The sequence below is a fragment of the Psammomys obesus genome, unplaced genomic scaffold (genome assembly GCF_907164565.1).
Source record: "Psammomys obesus unplaced genomic scaffold, mPsaObe1.curated_primary_1811, whole genome shotgun sequence".
In the NCBI taxonomy this organism is placed as follows: Eukaryota; Metazoa; Chordata; class Mammalia; order Rodentia; family Muridae; genus Psammomys; species Psammomys obesus.
In genome coordinates, this window is record NW_026590062.1 from 24134577 (window position 1) to 24153269 (window position 18693).

At 41.8% G+C, this 18693-nt stretch overlaps 1 pseudogene; it reads left to right on the forward strand.

Moving 5' to 3' along the window:
* Window positions 1-518: 518 nt before the first annotated feature.
* On the forward strand, window positions 519-956 carry LOC129676117 (60S ribosomal protein L30-like; annotated as a pseudogene).
* The last annotated feature ends 17737 nt before the right edge of the window (window positions 957-18693 follow it).

The window sequence follows — 18693 nt, forward strand, 5'->3', positions numbered from 1 at the left end:
TGCTCAGTTCTCTGCTGTCTCCTCCTGGGAACAGAGGCAGCCGCTCCTGGGTTCGTCCCTCCTCTTCTGGATTTGTCCCTTCAATAAATCTCTTTTAAGAGATTTGTGACCCTCTCATTGGAAGAAGCCAAGAAACCCAGAAGAGAATAAGTGAAGAAGAAGGAGCCAGCTTGGTCTCCTAGGCGCCTCAGCTCAGCTGGGGGTACAATCCTTTGGGAGCTGCAGTGTGTCCTCTGAGGAAGCCTCCTCTTGGGGCTGTGTGGTTCCTGGGCTCCTGTGTCTCAGCATATCCTTCCCTTGAGATTCTGTCCCACGCTAGACCTTTGTGGCTCCTGGGCTCTTGTATCTCAGTATATCCCTCCCTTGGAACACTACCCTACCTCAGAGCTGGGATACTTTCCCAGGCTTTAAAGTTGAGGGTTTCCTGGACATCTTTCCACCTTGGCAGGAAGACCAAAGTTGCTCAGTGGACATCCCAAGGTGAAATGACCCTTTAACCTGTGTTAAGCTGGGCCATCTTGGCAGCTGATCTTGGTTGGGGATTGTCCCACACCTAAGGCAGGAAGATGGTGGCTGCAAAGAAGACGAAAAAGTCTTTGGAGTAGATCAGCTCTAGGCTCCAGCTTGTTAAGAAAAGCGGAAAGTATGTTCTGGGATATAAACAGACTCTAAAGATGATCAGACAAGGCAAAGCGAAATTGGTTATTCTCGCCAACAATTGCCCAGCTCTGAGGAAATCTGAAGTAGAATACTATGCCATGTTGGCTAAAACTGGTGTCCATCCCTACAGTGGCAATAATATTGAACTGGGCACAGCGTGTGGAAAATACTACAGAGTATGCACACTGGCTAGCATTGGCCCAGGTGATTCTGATATTATTAGAAGCATGCCGGAACAGACTGGTGAAAAGTAAATCAGGAAAGTTTTCCTTTAATAAAACTTTACCAGAGCTCCTTTAAAACAACAATAACAACAAAACAACAACAACAAAAACATGTGTTAAGCTGTGTTTGGTATAACATGAATTTATTGCCAGCTGACTACCGTGAAGTGACCCCCACTGCAGGTACATGAAACAGAAACGACACCACCAGAGTCCTAACCTTCTTATGGCATGAAAACCAATAAAAGTTTTGATGGGTTAAGGCATAAACATTTTTTATTTAATTATTTTTTAAATTTTTATTAATTACAGTTTATTCACTTTGTATCCCCCCTGTATCTCCCTCCCTCTTCCCCTTCCAATCCCGGCCTTCCTCTTCCCCACCCCTGTCCCTCTCCGAGCCCACTGAAAAGGGAGGTCCTCCTCCCCTTCCCTCTATCAGGTCTCATCAGGAGTGGCTGCATTGTCTTCTTCTGTGGCCTGATAAGGCTGCTTTCCCCTTGGGGGGGGGGGAGGTGATCAAAGAGCAGGCCAATCAGTTCATGTCAGAGACAGTCCCTGTCCCCATTACTATGGAAGCCACTTGGATACTGAACTGCCATAGGCTACCTCTGTGCAGGAGTTCCAGGCCACCTCCATGAGTGTCCTTGGCTGGAGTATCAGTTTCAGAAAAGACCCTTGTGACCAGATTTTTTGGTTCTGATGCTCTCATTGTGGAGCTCCTTTCCTCTCCAGGTCTTACTATCTCCCACTTCTTTCATAAGATTCCCTGCACTCTGCCCAAAGGTTGGCTATGAGTCTCAACATCTGCCTCAATGCCCTGCAGGGTAGAGCCTTTCAGAGGCCCTCTGTGGTAGGCTCCTGTCCTGTTCCCTGTTGGAGGGAGAAAACAGGCATAAACATTTTTAGTAGTTATTACCAGGCAATAGACAACTAGAGAACCTCTGGAATGGTGGTGTTGGTGGTTGGAGTTGGGGAATGGTGGGGTAGCTGGTGCGGTGAGGCAGGCTAGGCTTTAGAAGTGTAAATGCACATGCCTTGGAGACTTTCTATTTCTAAGTGTGTTACCAGGGAGCTTCTGTTGAATAAGAGGCTAACATACTAATAGCCTTCAGTTCCACACACAAGTTCCTGCTTGCGCTTTCTTTGGACCAGGGAAATATTCCCATTTCTGGCTGAGGCGAATTGAAGTAAACTTTTGTTTTATATACCAAATGAGTCTAAATGAAGACTCTCTAAAATCTCTCCCATCTCATGTCCTGGGTCATGCCTGTGCCTAAAATGGCCAATGCATTGATTTTCCAAGTATGGAAACCTCTGCAAGAAAGCTGTGAACTTACACTGAACTGTGGATGGGGCAGATGGCAGAACATTTTTCCCACAAGGTGGTCTTCTAGAAAGAATTGCATCAATGATGATAAGTAAATGCACTTGAAAGCAAGAACACAAAGAGAAAGCCCCTGGCATGTCCATATTATCTTTGTGGGAAAAACAAAGCCCTTGGAGGAATATTCTTGGTTCTTTTCACATGACCAAAGATGGCAAGACATAACACAAGGTGTTTTTCCTCACTATATTTTTATTTGCTTAATCTAACCATAAAAGTCACCTCATCCTCTGCTTGCTTTAATGATAAAAATGAGAAGTGTTTTGTTTGCACTACTGTTGAGCCATAAGCCTGGAGTTCTCTAGTTTTCTGACACACAGATCTTTGGAACATAACTTTTGATCCTCCAGATTTAGCCTCACTGTAGACAGGTTGAGTCAACACCCAGAGAACCCCGTTTACTTTTTTCTTCTAATAGGAAACCGTCCATAGCAAAGCAGGATAGCAGAGTACCTGTTGTTTTCATTTTATTTTCTAGAAAATAAAATTTTATTTTCTAGAAAATTGTTACTGTATATTACTGTGAGGAAGTCTGCGTGGTGCCTGCCCACTGCAGACAAAATCACACCAGTTAGCCCTTGATATGGATCACAATACAACAGTGATAACCAACTTTTCGCTCCTTCCCTAGTACAAAACACTGATCCTAGTGCTCTGTGCTAAGTCACCAAGTCTCCACAACAACCACAGGAGATGGATGCTGCTATTTCATTTTTTTTTCTCCTAGAAAATGCTACTATACATTTTGAGAAGATGGAAAGGTACGTGGATCCAGTTGAAGTTGTGATTTATGGCCAGAATCTGTTGTTCTGGAGACAATATCTCACTGATTACAGACGGCCCTACAGGCTCTCTGGGTGCTTACTAGGCATATCTTTTCTTTCTGGCACAGCAGGGCTTACATAAAGACTCTGGTGTGTACCAGAAACAGAAAAATATCATCATCAGACAACAGGTGACAGGAAAAGGCAGAACAGGCACTTTAGGGGCAGCAAGAAGCCCGAGCTTTTCCCTAGGTCAGAGCTGTAGCAGTCACCCCGTTTGTAGTAGTTACCACAAGGCAATAGACAACTAGAATACTCAATGTTTGGAAGTTTGTTGGTGGTGGTTGGAGTGAAGGAATAGCGGGGTGTCACCACTCTAGAGGCAGTGGGTCCTGAGAGAATGGAGCTGGTAAATGAGGGGGAGTAATGTCTCAGGCAATAACCAACTTTATTTAGAGCCTCAGAGAATTTATACTCTGAGGGTTAAGAAAGGTCACATGAGTAAAGTTCTCATGAGTTCTAGCTATATACAAAAACAAGGACAAGCTGCACATGGCCAAAAACATGTTTTTCCATAGAGGTATGTAAAGAATAGTTTAAACATTTAATTGAACAACAACAAACAATAATGAGTAATTTGAAGTAAACTCACTCCCATCTGCCTTGAGGAACATGAAAACACATTCAAGAACAAGTGCATGTTTTGAAGAAACTGCGGTCACAAGACTCTGTTTGTTTGTTTGTTTTTGTTATTTGTTTTTTGTTTGGTTTTGTTTGGAGTGTTCCCACAAGCACTCTGAATTCTTCTCACATGACTCCATTCCTGCACTGTTCCAACAGTGGGGTAGTTTGTGTGATAGGACAGGCTGTGGTAACCAGCACTGTTTGCATGACATTTAACTTCTTTATGTCTTGTTTTACTGAGTGAGTTTAACAGAAGCATTCAGAAGGTATGAGGATGGAGATGACACAGGCTTGGATGTGGTGTTCTGTAAACACCGTACTCTTATTTCCCTGACTGGGACCACTGCATGCCTCTGGGTGAAGAAAGGGAATGAAACCTTAGGTTAAGAGCCAGGAGGTGGGACAAGGTGAATCGGTCAAATATCTCTGAACCAGTCATCTCAACGATTTGGGCTCTCTGTTCCTTTCTGTGCAATGAGAATACATTAGAGCTATTCTGCTCTTTGACATGGTACTTTGAGACTTCCCCCTTTTCTATCTCCTTTTAACATTACTTTCTACTGGAGTTCAGCGTGTCCCAGTAAATTATCAGAACACTATTGTGAATTTATTTGCTTCTCTCCGGCTTGGCTGCTATCTTCTTTGCTGTGGTCACATCGGTGTTCCACCAGGACCCATTCTGTAATCTTCTGAAGCTCCAAGGTTCAGATCCTTCATGTTGAGTGTACACAGCACTCTACTTTAAAAATAAATCCACTGGTTAGAGAAGCTTTTGTAAAATAATGGGCAGAGTCCAGAGCAGAGACTCATGACCAGTCACACAGCTGACAACAGTAATGAGGAGTGCTTAGCCCTGGAGACATCCGTATCACCTTCTCCAAGGCCAAGGAAATATTGCAGAAGAGGAAGTAGAATATAGAGAATGTAAGAACAGGGAGATGGAAAGGAGTGCTGTGAAATTCTGTCTTTTTCATGTGACATGGTCCTAACAATCTTGAACACGAGAGCAGTTGGAGTGACCTGAATAAGACCTACACTCACTCTCCCACAGAGAAATGGGAGGGGAACTAGTTGCAAAGAAGAAAGGGGTCAGCAGAAGAGGGAATATGTAAGAAAGGACAAGAGCGTGAACACATCACAACTTACTGTATACACATGAGACTGCCAAGAATGAAATAAGTTAATTACAAAAGTAATTTAAAACAGCATCCTAAATGAAACAATTTTCAAAAGTTTTGTTTTATTTTCTTTTTAAGTTTAGAATGAGCTAAAAATCTGCCTGTGATTTTTATCTCCATGTGTACCTGCCTTGTGCGTGGCTTCACATGCCATTTTGCACTTTGGGCTCCTTTTGGCTGTAGGCAGCTTACTTATGATATTCCTTATGATATCTTAGGAGATTGAGCCGACACAATGCCCAGTCCTCACTCTAAAGATGCTTTCTCATGAAAGCATGCTGTCCCTGATCATGACCATTGAAATTGACTCTCTACAGCTCTTTCATCTCGGTCTCATATTTCTTTTCTTCTTAGCACTTTATCATAATTCCATTTAAAAAACTTGTTTACTTTTTTGTTTTTCTCCTGACTGACTTAGTTTAAGCACCAAACTCAAGTCTGACTCAGCAGTTCAGGGGTTACATAACCAACAACAGTTATTAGTTAATAAATAGAGCTTCAGCCTGGAAATACATTTTATATCTTTCAGGTCATTAACATGCTTACTCTGTGCCGTGGAAGTGCCAGTCTTAGTATGTCTAAGGGACTCATGAACTCTATAAAGTTAGAATTTCAATTTGCATTTGCACTGACTATTTTAAGAACCAATTTTTGAGACAGCCAGATGACCATTCTCATTTCCTTGCCTGGTAGCCTGTGAGAACTACAATTATCCTTTCATGATCCCTTGCTGATAGAGTTACACTGTAGGATCCTGGGGTTATAATAATTAGTGTAAGCCAACTAGCTACTTTCAAAGGCAAAAAGAAACCTGACCCAAGGATATTAAAGCATCTCACTGCCGGAGCCAGCCAGCAGAGTAGAACTGTTCTTGAGTCAGGAGTGAGGATTAATATTAATAAAATAAACACACAGCACACAGGAAACTTTTTAAAGGTCCAGACTCGACAGCCACAGCAAAAGGCAGGCTGCTGCAGCAAGCAGCAAGTCTCAAGTTTCTCTCTCCTCCTCTGCCTTCAGCCCTCTGACCTCTTTATTTGTGAGGAGTTGCTTTTAGCCAGTAAAACATCTCAGAACAATGGGTTAATTTGCACAAGGAGCCTGAGGAAGAGGTGTTACCCTCACAAGCTATCCCACCTGCTGTCACAAACAAAAGGAGATGGACTTGCAAGTTCTTCTCTGCCTCCTAAAAAAGGCCTCCTAAAAGTCATCTCTCCGCCGAGATTTAAATATCAAAGCAGGCCGCTGGAGTCGCGGCTCCCGGACTTCTCACAAAACTGGAACTTATGAAATAAGCAAGGTTCTAGGGAAACTCAACCAGAGATCTGGAAGAGGATGAAGGACCCACATACTACACTGGCTTCTCTCTGTTCACTGTTTGTGCTTTTACTGTACATCTGCAAGCCATCTGTTTTATTTTCAGTGGACCAGATTTCATTGAAGTCAGGTGGCAGAGGGTCAACTTCTAGTCAATTCTGGCTCTACAGTTCATGATGTTTCAGCTCCAGAATCTTAGAATGATGGTTTCTGAGTCATCAGTATTCTGATTGGTTCTACTGCTCTAGGGCTCTCCTCTGGTTGGCTCGTCTGGAACCATAGGGGTATGATCTTGGTTCATAATCCTAACTTCCAATGAAAGGACAGGGGAAGACAAAAGAAGATCCTGGTGGCTTGAAAAGACACCACGCAGATTGTTACACAGTCTTACTCAAACAGTTTCCTGGCTCAAGTGAGTCCTCGGAGAGACATCAAGATGTTATGTCTTCAGGAACACTGCTGCCTCCTTCCTTGACTGTTCCCATCTCTTCCCCAGTGCTTGCTACTTTATATGGTGGTCTCTTCCTCTCCCCTCTAAAATCAACCTGTCTATCAATTATCACAGCAGATCCCTCGGTAAGGCAATCATTGCTGTTCATACAGTTACCCATAGTCCTCACTACCCTTCCTTCTCACTGGGTCTCAGGCTCACTGTCTTCTGGTGGGAAGAATATGATGATTTCTCCCAGGTGAGGGCACAGACTCAGAGTTGCTAGTTAAAGAGCTTAAGCGGATACAGCTAGGTAGTATTAATACCTGAGTTAGAAGCCAGCTTCCTGCTTATAAACTCAGTACATTTGACTTTATTAAGTCTCATTATGTTTGAAATTCTTTGATAGTAATAGCTTACAATTGGATAATTCCATAGAGGTAGCACTTCAAACACAAGTAGCTGTTGGGGGTAAATGTGAAAATTCAGGTCTCTTCTTGGTTAAGAGAATGGTCTTAGATTATTCAATGAGAATGCTGGGAAAGGCCCTTCAATAAAGATAGTGGGGAAACAAAAATAATGTGCATGACATTTCCATTCCTTTACAAATGAAGAGAAGGGTCAGGCTGAGGGAAAGGTATAGCTGTGGCTTCCACCTATTCTCTTAAAGATTTCAAGTGCACTGGAAGGAGGGTGAGGCAGCACTCTTACAATGCTAAATAATACACCACCACTACAAAGAAACTTCAGTGCTCTTCCTGCAGTTGAGTGAAAGAGTGGTGATTGCCATCATAGGCATTCAGCTTACAGACCATTTTTTTGAGAAATCTAATAATGCCCCCTTGTTCATGTCTGTGTTGTTCTTGATGCACAAGAATTGAATGGGTTTAGCAGGACTGTGATTCCTTCTAGAAGGATGGACATCTGCTAGTGATTATGAAGTGGGTTGATTAACCTGGCAGGTACCCTACTTCCAGTCACATACCTGCTAAATTTGTCCACTGGAGAACGGATTCTCCTGATTTCTAAACACATCAGAGAGCCCAACTATGGTCACTTAACCAGCTCCTCAGCAGACACACAGGCATGAGGAGGGCTTCAATATTCCATGGTTAGCTTTGGTTTCTATTTAGTTCAGACTTAGATATAGATAGGTATGTAGGGAGAGAGAGAGAGAGAGAGAGAGAGAGAGAGAGAGAAACTCCACTTCAAAACAATAACACAAGGGCCAGTGAGATGGCTCAGTAGCCTAATGACCTGACATTGATCTCTGGGAACCGAACAGTAAAAGGAGAGGACTGACTTGTGTTGATATTATATCCACACACATACTGTGGTGTGGGCAACCCTCCCACAAATAAAATAAACAAATCTATTAACAATAACAATAACAAAACCAAAAGATCCCCAAGATTAACATAACCCTCCCCAGTGCTGAAGAATAAAAATGAAAAGCTGAAACCTAACCTGCCCTGAAGTTCAGTGAAGTCACAATAGAGGAGTGCCTTACAGTGAGAGGAACTGATTTTGTACGTTACGTTCTTGTCTAATCCTCCATCCCAAGATTCATAGACATTAAGTTCACTAGTTTTAACCCACTAAAATCTTGTTCTTTGAAAACTTAGTGGTTTGGGGTAGACCTAAGGTTTATAATTTAGGAAGAAGACATTTACAAGATAAAACTGTATTTCAAACAAGACTGTAGGAGTCCAGTTTATGTAGTTATGGAAGTTATGTTGACAGTTTTAGAACTCTACATATTTTCTGAGATCAGACAAGATCAGTAGCGTTCAGGGTGGTATGGCTGTAGACGTCTGTGTATCTTAATGAACGTTGTTCTCATTCTAAATGCCCTGCCTGGCAGATGCACTGAATCTTTCAAAGCCTGAATGGAGACACTTTGTGGGTTGTTAATTTTTGCATTGTAGCTGTGAGATTGATGGAAGTAACATTGAAGCAAGCCATTAATTTGCTAACTCATTAACCTGAGTGTGGTCCATCAATAAGAGCAGAGCTGACTCTGAGGATGTAAGCTATCCCAGAGCAACCAGTGCTGAAGTGAAACTCCCTCTAGGCTATTAGCAAATCTGAAGGACAAACAATGCCTTTCAGGAAGAGGGTGGTCAGCACAGGGGCAAGGAAAAGGGAAACTCTCCAAGGTCAGGGCTCTGTGCTGTTCTCGTGTCACTCAGAGATATGGCCAGGGGCCAAGGACACAAACAAGGCTCAGTATCCAAGTCAGATGCTGCAGGGCCGGATGCTTTCACACATCTGAGTTTTGGAGCCAGGTCTGATTGTAACCTCACCAAACAGCCTTCTTCCTAATTATAAATTTGGCTTCCTTGAACGTTTTGCCCAATGGGGAGTTACAGCACTGGCCAGATTTGGAATCTTTTTGAATCTTGGCAGATACATTTCTTTTTATAAATAATTGGTTGGTGGGCTGCTTCCTGCTATGAATAGGTTTTAATTTATACATCTCTGTTGGGTCCATTATCCTTCCTGGGCCCCTCAACTTAGATAATTGTCACATAAGCTTTCTGAAGGGACAGCCATCTTGTCACTGATGATGATTTCAGAGCTTCCTGTTAGAGGTGAATGGTTCTTTTTACTTTCATTTACATATATATGTATTTATCTCTCTCTCTCTCTCTCTCTCTCTCTCTCTCTCTCTCTCTATATATATATATATATATATATATATATATATATATATATATATATGATAAAACTCACAATGACCAAGGCTGGTCTGGACTTATTGATCCTCATGTTTTAGCCTCTCAAGTCTCAAGTGTGGGAATGACAGGTGTGGCCCACCACACTTGTTTTAAATTGTTTTTGGCAGTGATGGTCAGGGATCAATTTTACAAAGGAGAATCATCTATTCTCCAAGCATGTTCAGCTTTGTTCACTGTCCTTCATCAAGATAGACAAGCATGCTCACATTTATTTTGTAGGTGGCAATTTTGGAAAATGAAAATTCCCCAAAGCCAGTTACTTATACTCTATCCTAGTTTATAAGATCTTGCAGTCAGGATATCCAATTTATATTTGTGCTTCCTCAAGTTCTCAAGCTGCTTAAACAATCTCTTATTCCTGGTATCATACTCCTGGCAAAGGCAAGTACCTCAGAGTGTCAGACATGATAATGTTTGGAGCCAGATTCCAGTGGCTTCATCTTCATAATTTTCCTTATTTGAAGTTTTATTTTTCTTTAAAGACAGGCAGGATCTTGTTATCTTGCTGTGTAATCCAAGCTACCTTCTTGCTTCAGTGTCCTGAATGTTGGAATTACAAGCCTGTGTCATCATGCCTGATAATCTTGATTTACTTTTGGCCCCCTTTACCTTCCTCCTGAAATTGTATATATGTATGTGTGTGTGGTGTGTGTGTGCTATAGTATTAAATATAATTATTATGTTTTGTAATAGAAGCCATCAAGTAAAAATTGTAAGACAGGGGCTGGAGAGATTGCTCAGAGGTTAAGAACACTGGCTGTTCTTCTAAAGGTCCTGATTTCAATGCCCAGCAACCACATGGTGGCTCACAACCATCTACAATGAGATCTAGTGCCCTCTTCTGGCATGCAGTCACACATGCAGGCAGAACACTATACATCATAAATAAATCTAAAATACTTAAAAAAATTGTAAGACAGCCAGAATACCACATTTTCAGTTTACTATTTTCTTTATATTATTTGGCAATAATAATGTAAAGAATGGATATTATTCTAAGGTAAACACCAAATTGATACTACCTTCATAATCATTACCACAGTATTCTACTAAGATTTTTCTAAATTTGTGGTAAATCCTTTCTTAATAATGTTCTTTCGTTAAATCATAGTGCTGATTATTGTGTGAGGTGTGCTGACCTGGGGCCAGGACTCGAGGGTCTCACCATCACCTGCCACTGATCAGGAGTTTGGAAAAATAGTCTTGACTGTCACATGACCTCCTCAGAATGTCATATCTTAAAACCTCTTTTAACAGAATATTAACACTGTATTAATATTTGAATGTACATTCTAAATTTAGATTTACTTTTCTAAATTGTACACATTATCTGAGAACACGCTATGAAACTAATCTTGATGTTTCTGTTTTTGACAATTTGTCTTATACTTGGTGCTGTGAAGAGACTTTATTTTTTCAGCTGTCACAGAGTTTCTCCTGTTTAAGCAGTTGTACTGCCTATAGTTCTAATCCTACGATTGTCAGTGTAAAGGGTACAACAAAGTCTCTTTGCGGGTTTGTGGAGGCACAAGACGATGGGCTTCTCCCAGAGTCTTCCCCCCAGCCCTGACGCCCCTGGAAGTCATGGGTTGGACCTGATAAGTCTTCATTTTGATCAGTTCAGTTAACAGCAGTTGCCACTTGGCTAGGAAGTGCCCTTTGGGAATCACTGTTTTAGAGCATTGTGGAGAGCAGTGTAAGGAGGGATGTGAGAGAATGAGGTTGTGCTATGTTTGCAACAGTTCTAGAATTGTGAAGTGTTAGAGACCTTTGAAATGACTGTCAAAAGAAGAGCGCAGGAGTCAGCCCATGGAAAACTACAGCGCACACAAGAGGAGAGAGTGTGTAGAGGTGTGCCACTGTGCCATGGCAAGGATGTTCTCTCTAGAGCCATAAAGTCTGCATGTGAAACAGCTCTGTAACTTAGAGGAAATGAGAAACCCACATTAGGACCTAAGTTGAATATATTAGACAATTTTATTTTCCTTACAAAGTAACTTTCAGAAGAGAAGAATGCCCTTAGCTATGTTTTTAAGTGGCTCTGCACTTGTTGAGTTAATTGGAGTGGAGTGAGACAGTGAAGGCAGACTTGGTGAGGAATCTTCCTGAGGTCAGGGGCAATGATGTCGCCAGTGAATTGCTGACAAATGTGCATTTTCTTTTCCAACAAGGACTCATGATCTCAAGGTTATAAGCCAAAGTCTTTGTATAAAGCTCTTGGCTTTTCATGAAGAACAAGAATTTAAAATTCCATGCCACCAGGATGCAAAGTCAATTACAGATCTATGTGACCTTTATAATAACTAGAATTTAAATATTTACTGAGCTTCTCTTTTACCTATCAAAATAAAGGCTAATTGTAAATTCATTGTGTTGCCTTTGAAATCCTCAAATGTCTTCCAGAGGTATTAAGGTTGATAGTTTTCTCACTCAGTTCAATCAGAGGCAACTTAAATTATTTGGGGTTTATAATATTTAACTCTGCAGGCAAATGGCTGTGGTTGTACCTTCATTTTTCCTTTCTCTTTTAACCACTTTTTATATTCCTCCTCCCCATCCATCTACCGTGTATGTGTGTCTCTGTGTGTGTGTGTTGCAAATTGAATCCACAACCACATACATGCTAGGGAGGCCTATTACTGAGCCACACCCCAGCCTGGAAATGTGGTTCCTAAATTCTCCTGGTACTTCAGACCCCTCTTGGGGACATAAATGATCATGATAACATACTCTGAAGAAGTTGCTATGGGAATCACCTCGGGACATATGCAGAACTGCAGAACCATGTTTGGTACATAGCTATCACCACCACACCCAGAAAGACTTCTGTGAATGGAGTGAGAGAAAACGCAAGTTATAAAGGAAACAACTCAAAATTCTTATGAATATATTGTATGGTGTATTAACTTTTCCAGGAGAGACCTGAGAAAAAGTCCCTTCACTGCAGCCAGGGCACCAGCTGAACTGAACTTATTGAGGTTGCTTCTAGGAATGTGATTGAGGGATTGCTTCACAGGGCTTGAATAACCCCAAATAGCTGCAACCACCAAAATCCCTACTGTAGCACGGAGGACAACCGCAAGGCTGCATCGGTGGAGTACCTGCTTCAGGAAAGTTTCTGCAGCGCCTGCCAGGACCACGTGCAGCTATAGCAGCCTACGGCTGGTGTGCAGAAGTGAGTGGCCGGACTGGGGGCGGGGGTCACTGCCTTTCCCATCCATCCTTTTGTCTGAAATGTGAACAGGCCTAAGCTTGTTGAGGTCTCTTGTGTGTACCACATTGGATCTGATCAAGACAGAATGCTGCTGTGCTTGGAGGACAATGTTTCACAATACATGACTATACACATCATTGTCAACCTAGAGCAGTACCTGGGTGAAATAGTGGTGTTAGCTCTCACCCTGAGAAAGGAGGGATTTGGTTAATTGGTTACATGCTCAGTGGGGACTTTCCTCTGAACAGTACCATCACTTTTACACTCACACAATGGATTCATTTAGTACCATTTATATGACTAAAAGCATTTGCTTCCTGTGAATTGACTGGATATAGGAAGGTCCCCAAACCATTAATGATCTGGTGTCGCTTCCTAGGGGGATGGGCCAATTTCCTAGCAACCTTATCTCCAGTGGGCAGGAAAAGAATGCAGTAAGACTAGTTCTTCCCCTCAGGGCATTAAGGCTTGACATATCTCCGTTTGGCTGGCCTTAGTTCAGATCACCTAATGACTTAATTTTTTAAAAAATCATGAAATAATGGAATGAAAAATAGGAATAATTAAAAACTGTCATATGTGAAAATATTTTTATTTTAAAACTGAAATTTGTTCATTATTATTCTAGGTAAGAATTCAAATTCCTATTAACATCAAATTATTGGTTTTAATTATCAATGGCAAACACTAATATGACCTTAGCTTTGTTCTAAGACTTTTGCCTTTTGTTCTTTTTTATAAAATGATTTTAAATTCTTGAGGGTTTTAATTTTGACAAATACATGCTCCATCCCTTAGGCGAGTTGCCTGTAATGACCAGTTTGGTAGAAGTTATATATCATTTTTGTATTGTATTTATTCACAGAATTGATTTGTAAAACACGACCCTGTGGTTTTATAATTAAAAAAACAGTTTGTGTGGCAACTTGTTAAATTATGAAAAGAAATTTGTGCTGTTAGTGTCCATCAGGCATCTGCCTGGGGTTAATATTTAAGACTGGCTAGAAAATCAGTTTTCTCCAATAGAGTGGCACAAGGTGTTTCAACCTCTCCAGGGCAGGCCGGATGTTGGGGGTAGTTGACCAACATATAATTGTCTCCACAGCTTTTTCATGTGTGTGTGGTTTTATTTGGTTACAGTTTGCTAGGGTTTGTTTGTTTGTTTGTTGTGTTTTTTATTTGGGGGTGTGGTTCTATTTTGTTTTCTTGGTTTTGAGGGGTTTGTTGTTGTTTGTGTTCGGTTCTTGTTTGTCTTTTGAGAAGGAACTTAAAATTGGATGGGTAGAGAGGGGGAGTGAACCGGGAAGGACTTGTGCTCAAAATATATTTAATTTAAAAATTGTTTTAAATAATAGACTAAGAAGAACTTAAAAAATTAAGACAAGTTAGAGGATCTGAAATTATGGACTCACCCTGAAGGAACAAGCTGCTCAGTTTCTTTCCAGGAGGCAGAAGCAACACTTAGTACTGGGCTCACAGCCGGTGCAGAAGCTGATTGGACAGATTGTTTATAAACAACGGGTGAAAGCTGGGACATGCTACGTGCTGACTGGGGGGAGACTTTGCCACAGAAGTCGTCAAGATTCAGTTTAAAACTCAGATTCTGGGCCTCTCTTTCAGAATTCTACAAAACTGGTGAGGAGACTCTCATGCCTTGGGCTGTGGACCACATATCAGGAAAGCATGCTAGGGCGCATTGGCAGTTCCGTGCTGCTGTCAGATGCTGGGTATAATAGTTGCTCCAGTCCAAAGGGCCCCTTCTGCTCTTCTTGTGCCTGGGGTTTAGGAAACAAAAAGAAAACATAATTGGGAAGAAAATCAGGCTGCGTGTAGACAGGTAGAGCCTCTCACCTAGACAAATGGCTTTGTGGGCTGTACCTTTATTTTTTTCCTCAGTCTTCACAGTAAACATTGGTTTCTTCATCATGATGTTTAGCCTTTTAAGTTTTTCCTTTCATCAAAGTGTATCTGACCTGAGGTTTAGAAGGTTGATTTTATGCATTATAATGGGTGAAAACTATTCAATTTTATAATTTGTGATTATCTCTCCCAGGAACAAACCTGCCTGCTAAGTGCAGTTGGCAGAAAATTGGACTTCGAAAGATGTCCGTGTCCAAATCCTTGGAACTTGTGGATATGTTACTGTCTTAGTTACTGTCCTGTTTCTGTGAAGAGACACTATGACCAAAATGATTTATTAAAGAAAGCATTTAATTGCTGGTTTGCTTTCAGTTTCAGAGGGTGAGTCAATGGCCCCATGACAGAGACTATGACAGCAGGTGTGGCACTGGAACAGTAGCTGAGAACTTACCTTTTATCTGCACATTGGAGGAAAAGAGAGAGACTAGGCCCCTGGCACAGGCTTCTGAAATACCAAACATATGTCCAGTGACACACCTCCTCCAAAAAGACCACACATCATCAAGACCATAGTTCCTAATTCTTCCTAAACAATCCACCAACTAAAAAGCAAACATTCAAATAGTTGAGCCTATGGGAGCCATTCTCATTGAAACCACCGTATTGACCTTGTGGAGGAGAGAGAAGGCTGAAAATAAACTAAGAGATGCTAACAGCCCATCTTAAAATAGAGAGCCTATCTGGGATCACCTGGGCAGTCCAAAGTTGGTTACAAGTGTGCTTAAAAGACAATAGAGAGAGAGGAGGCAATTAGAGTGATGCTACTTTAGAAAGCCCCAACCTGGCATTGTTAGCTTTGAAGATGAAGGAAGAAGCCATCAGCTGACAAAACAAGGGTAGATTCTTACTTGGAACCTTCAGATAAGAATGCAGGGATTTTAACCCAGCAGGGCCCTTATCAGACTTTCTTTCCTAGTAGACGACCATGAGAGAACAAACCTACATTGCTTTAAGCCACAGGCATCTAGTAATTTGTTATAGCAATCATAGAAACCCATACTCTAAGGTAAGGCTTTTTGGAATTATAAGAGATGATCTAACACAATAGCATTTTCCCCTCTGGGTATAACAACCATTCTGGAAAACAAGCATGGGAGATGCCAGAGGTACACAGAAGCCTAGCAATGTCCCTCAGATTTCATTATGTATGTTGAGACTGTCTGTACAAGGATTTTTTCCAGGGTCTGTAACTTCTTTTACATCATCTCCCACCCCCTGCTGGGTCCTCACCACACCCTACCCATCACTTTTCTGTTTGCCTGTGGTTCTCAGTCCCTTCTGCATTACCCACAGCAGCCTTTCACAAGCACGCAGTGCAGAGCTTCTGCAGTGGCATGGCATTCAAAACTCCATGTCATTCCTTCCTCCCAGGAAAATCATGGGTTGTGCCACCCGTCCCACACACACCTCATCCCTTGGCCCTGTGGTCAGACATAGGCAGAAAGGTATTTCAAAAACCATTTAACTTTCTTAGTTCCCATAATAACCTTTCAGGTTTGGAGTTTCTTTAGGAGACTTGGAAAAGTAGGTTTTACATTTTTAGGCCTTGGGACATTTTCACAGATTGTGAGGTATTATTTCTAGATTTGTTTTCAAGAGACTTTACTTATTTATTCTTTTTAAAGTCCAGACTCTCTCTTCCTAACTCAAGCTACAATTGTGGGTCATTCTTTGTCTCTCTGTATGCTGAACTTCTTGTGCCTTCATAGAGAAACTGAACACTAGTGGATGTGGGAGGCTGCTGGTTTGTTGTTACAAGTGGGTGATCTTTCCTGGAACCCTTTGCTTCCCACTTGAGATCCCTCACCGTCCTTCATCACCATGGCTTATTCTTCTGAGAAGGGACTCCTGTTGAGGTGGGACACCTGCTTACCAGAAAGGTGATTTAGTTATGTGAGAGGAGCCTGGAATCTCCCCTAAAGTTTGCTCATGAGCACAACTGCTGAGATCCAGGAGCTCTGGGGGGTGCATTTTTGTGTTAAGGCACTCCTGGGGCTGGGTGAGTAGGCATCAAGGCCACCATCCTCCGCAACCTACGCAGTTCTACATTAGTTGCCAGTCCCCTGTGAAACAGAAGACTGATGGGAAGACTCAACGCTGAGAAAGTCAGATGACCCATTTCCACCTGATATCAACAGGGTTTTTAATTTTTTTTTCCTGCCTCCTAGGAAACACAAACACAGAACCTGCTCCAGAGCTTGTAGTTCTTTTTCTCCAGTGAGCCTCCCACCCCAAGAGCTGCTATGAAAAAGGGTGCTGGGCTGAAGATATTCATGAAATGCTCTAAGGGACCGTTGCAGCCCACCCGAGTGCCCGGTTCCATTTGTGCCTGTCAATCTTGCCCGTCCCTAGGCAGTCAGCTGTAGAACCAGCAGCAAGCCAGATCAGTAGAGTGAAGGAAGTCAAGATTGCTAGAGGGGCTGAAAGAATTCATTAAACTTCAGAAAAATATAAATAGGAAGGAGTCCGGGCTGATTTCTCACCTGGGAAGAGGTGGAACTTCTACAGATCACTCATCACCCATCAGAAATGGTCCAGAGGAAGGAGAGGGCTTAGAGGAGTCTCCTAGGTTCTGATATTGCAGTCTCCACAGTTATCAAGTCTCCACATACATTCCCAGCAGCCTGGCAAATACTCTCTTTTACTACTTTTTCTTATTTAGTACTGATAAGCATCTAGCCTATTGCAGATCTGATACTCATTAAACATTGATGGGGCAGGAGGATGAATGAGACTGAGGTTTGGAACTGTTCACTGCCAGAAGTTGCAGCTGTAGGGAGAGGGTTGGGGGCAGGGCAGAGCAAGGCCAGAGGAAAGGGAGGGGCTTACAATATTTCTCCTGGGAGACATCCCAGCACGGAGGATTCCTCTGTACAAAGAACATATAGGCAGTTGCCAGGGCTCCTTATTGCTGTAATCAGTAACTTATGTAACAGGGCTCTCACCCATCTGGGCTGATGTTTGCTGTTGTGCACATTGAGGGTTATGCATAGGTCCAAGGACTGTCCTCTACACACCACAGAAAACAAGGTGACATGTAGAGAGCTGAAAAATCTTAGAAAAGAGGTTCTTTTTTCTAACTTAGGCTGAGAATCTGGGCTACATCCTATTCTTTCTTAGAGACCAACTCTAAAGAAAATAAGTTCTTTTTCCTAACATAGTCTGAGAATCTGAGCTATATTCTATTCTTTCTTGGCGACCAACTCTACCTTAGATCCCTCCTCAGGATCAGCCAAAGAGAATCACACTACAGACTTTTGAGATGATGCCCATTTGATCCCATCTGTACTCTGCCTTTCAACAAATCACTCAAATTACTCTCATTTGCTGGTCCTAGCTTCAGGTCCATTCAGTGTTTCCCCCTAACCACACAGGGGTAATTTCTCTTTGTTTGTTTTTTTTTTTTCTTTTTCTTTTTGTTTTTTGTTTGTTTGTTTGTTTGAGAATCTTGAAATGCAAGCTTATAAATTAAAAAATTTAAAGAAGCTTTAAAGCTGAAAGCAAAAATATAGTAGAGCATAAAGTTTGGCTTAAGTAGTCCAGAGTCAGAATTCCAGCTGTGCAACCTCAAGAGAGTGGATCAAAACACTGACTCCTTCAGTTATTCCATCAGAAGTGTTTGTTAGCCACCTTTCCTGTGCTGGAAATTGGGCAGTTCAGGTCTCCACTCTTACATCTGAATAGAAACTCATCCTGGTAAGTAAATACAAAACAATAAGAACACCATGAACGACATCTAAAGAGACAACATGAACAGAAACAGAAAAAAAAAATGACTTATCTTCTGTGGCAAGAGAGGGCTGAGGCTTGAAGAATGAAAGGGAAGGAAATAATTAAGAGAATAAGTAGAAGCATTTAAGGTGGAATGAGAAACATGGGCCATGATCCTGGGGCAGAGCATTAAGACCAGCTGAAGATAAAGGCCAGCAGACAGCGTTAGAAATGGAGGCTAGGATGGTAGGAAGCTGATGACACCTAAGAACTAAAGGCATAGCAGCAATCTTACACTCCATCCTCAATGTCCTAAAAGGGTTTAAGAAGTTTCAACTCAATTAGTTTTGTTTTGTTTTGTTTTCAAGTGCTGGGAAGGGCTGATACAAAGAAGCCATTCTAGAATGGAGAAGAGCCTGGATAGGAGAAAAGGCTCGGGTAGTGTGAACTGTCCTCCTTCACA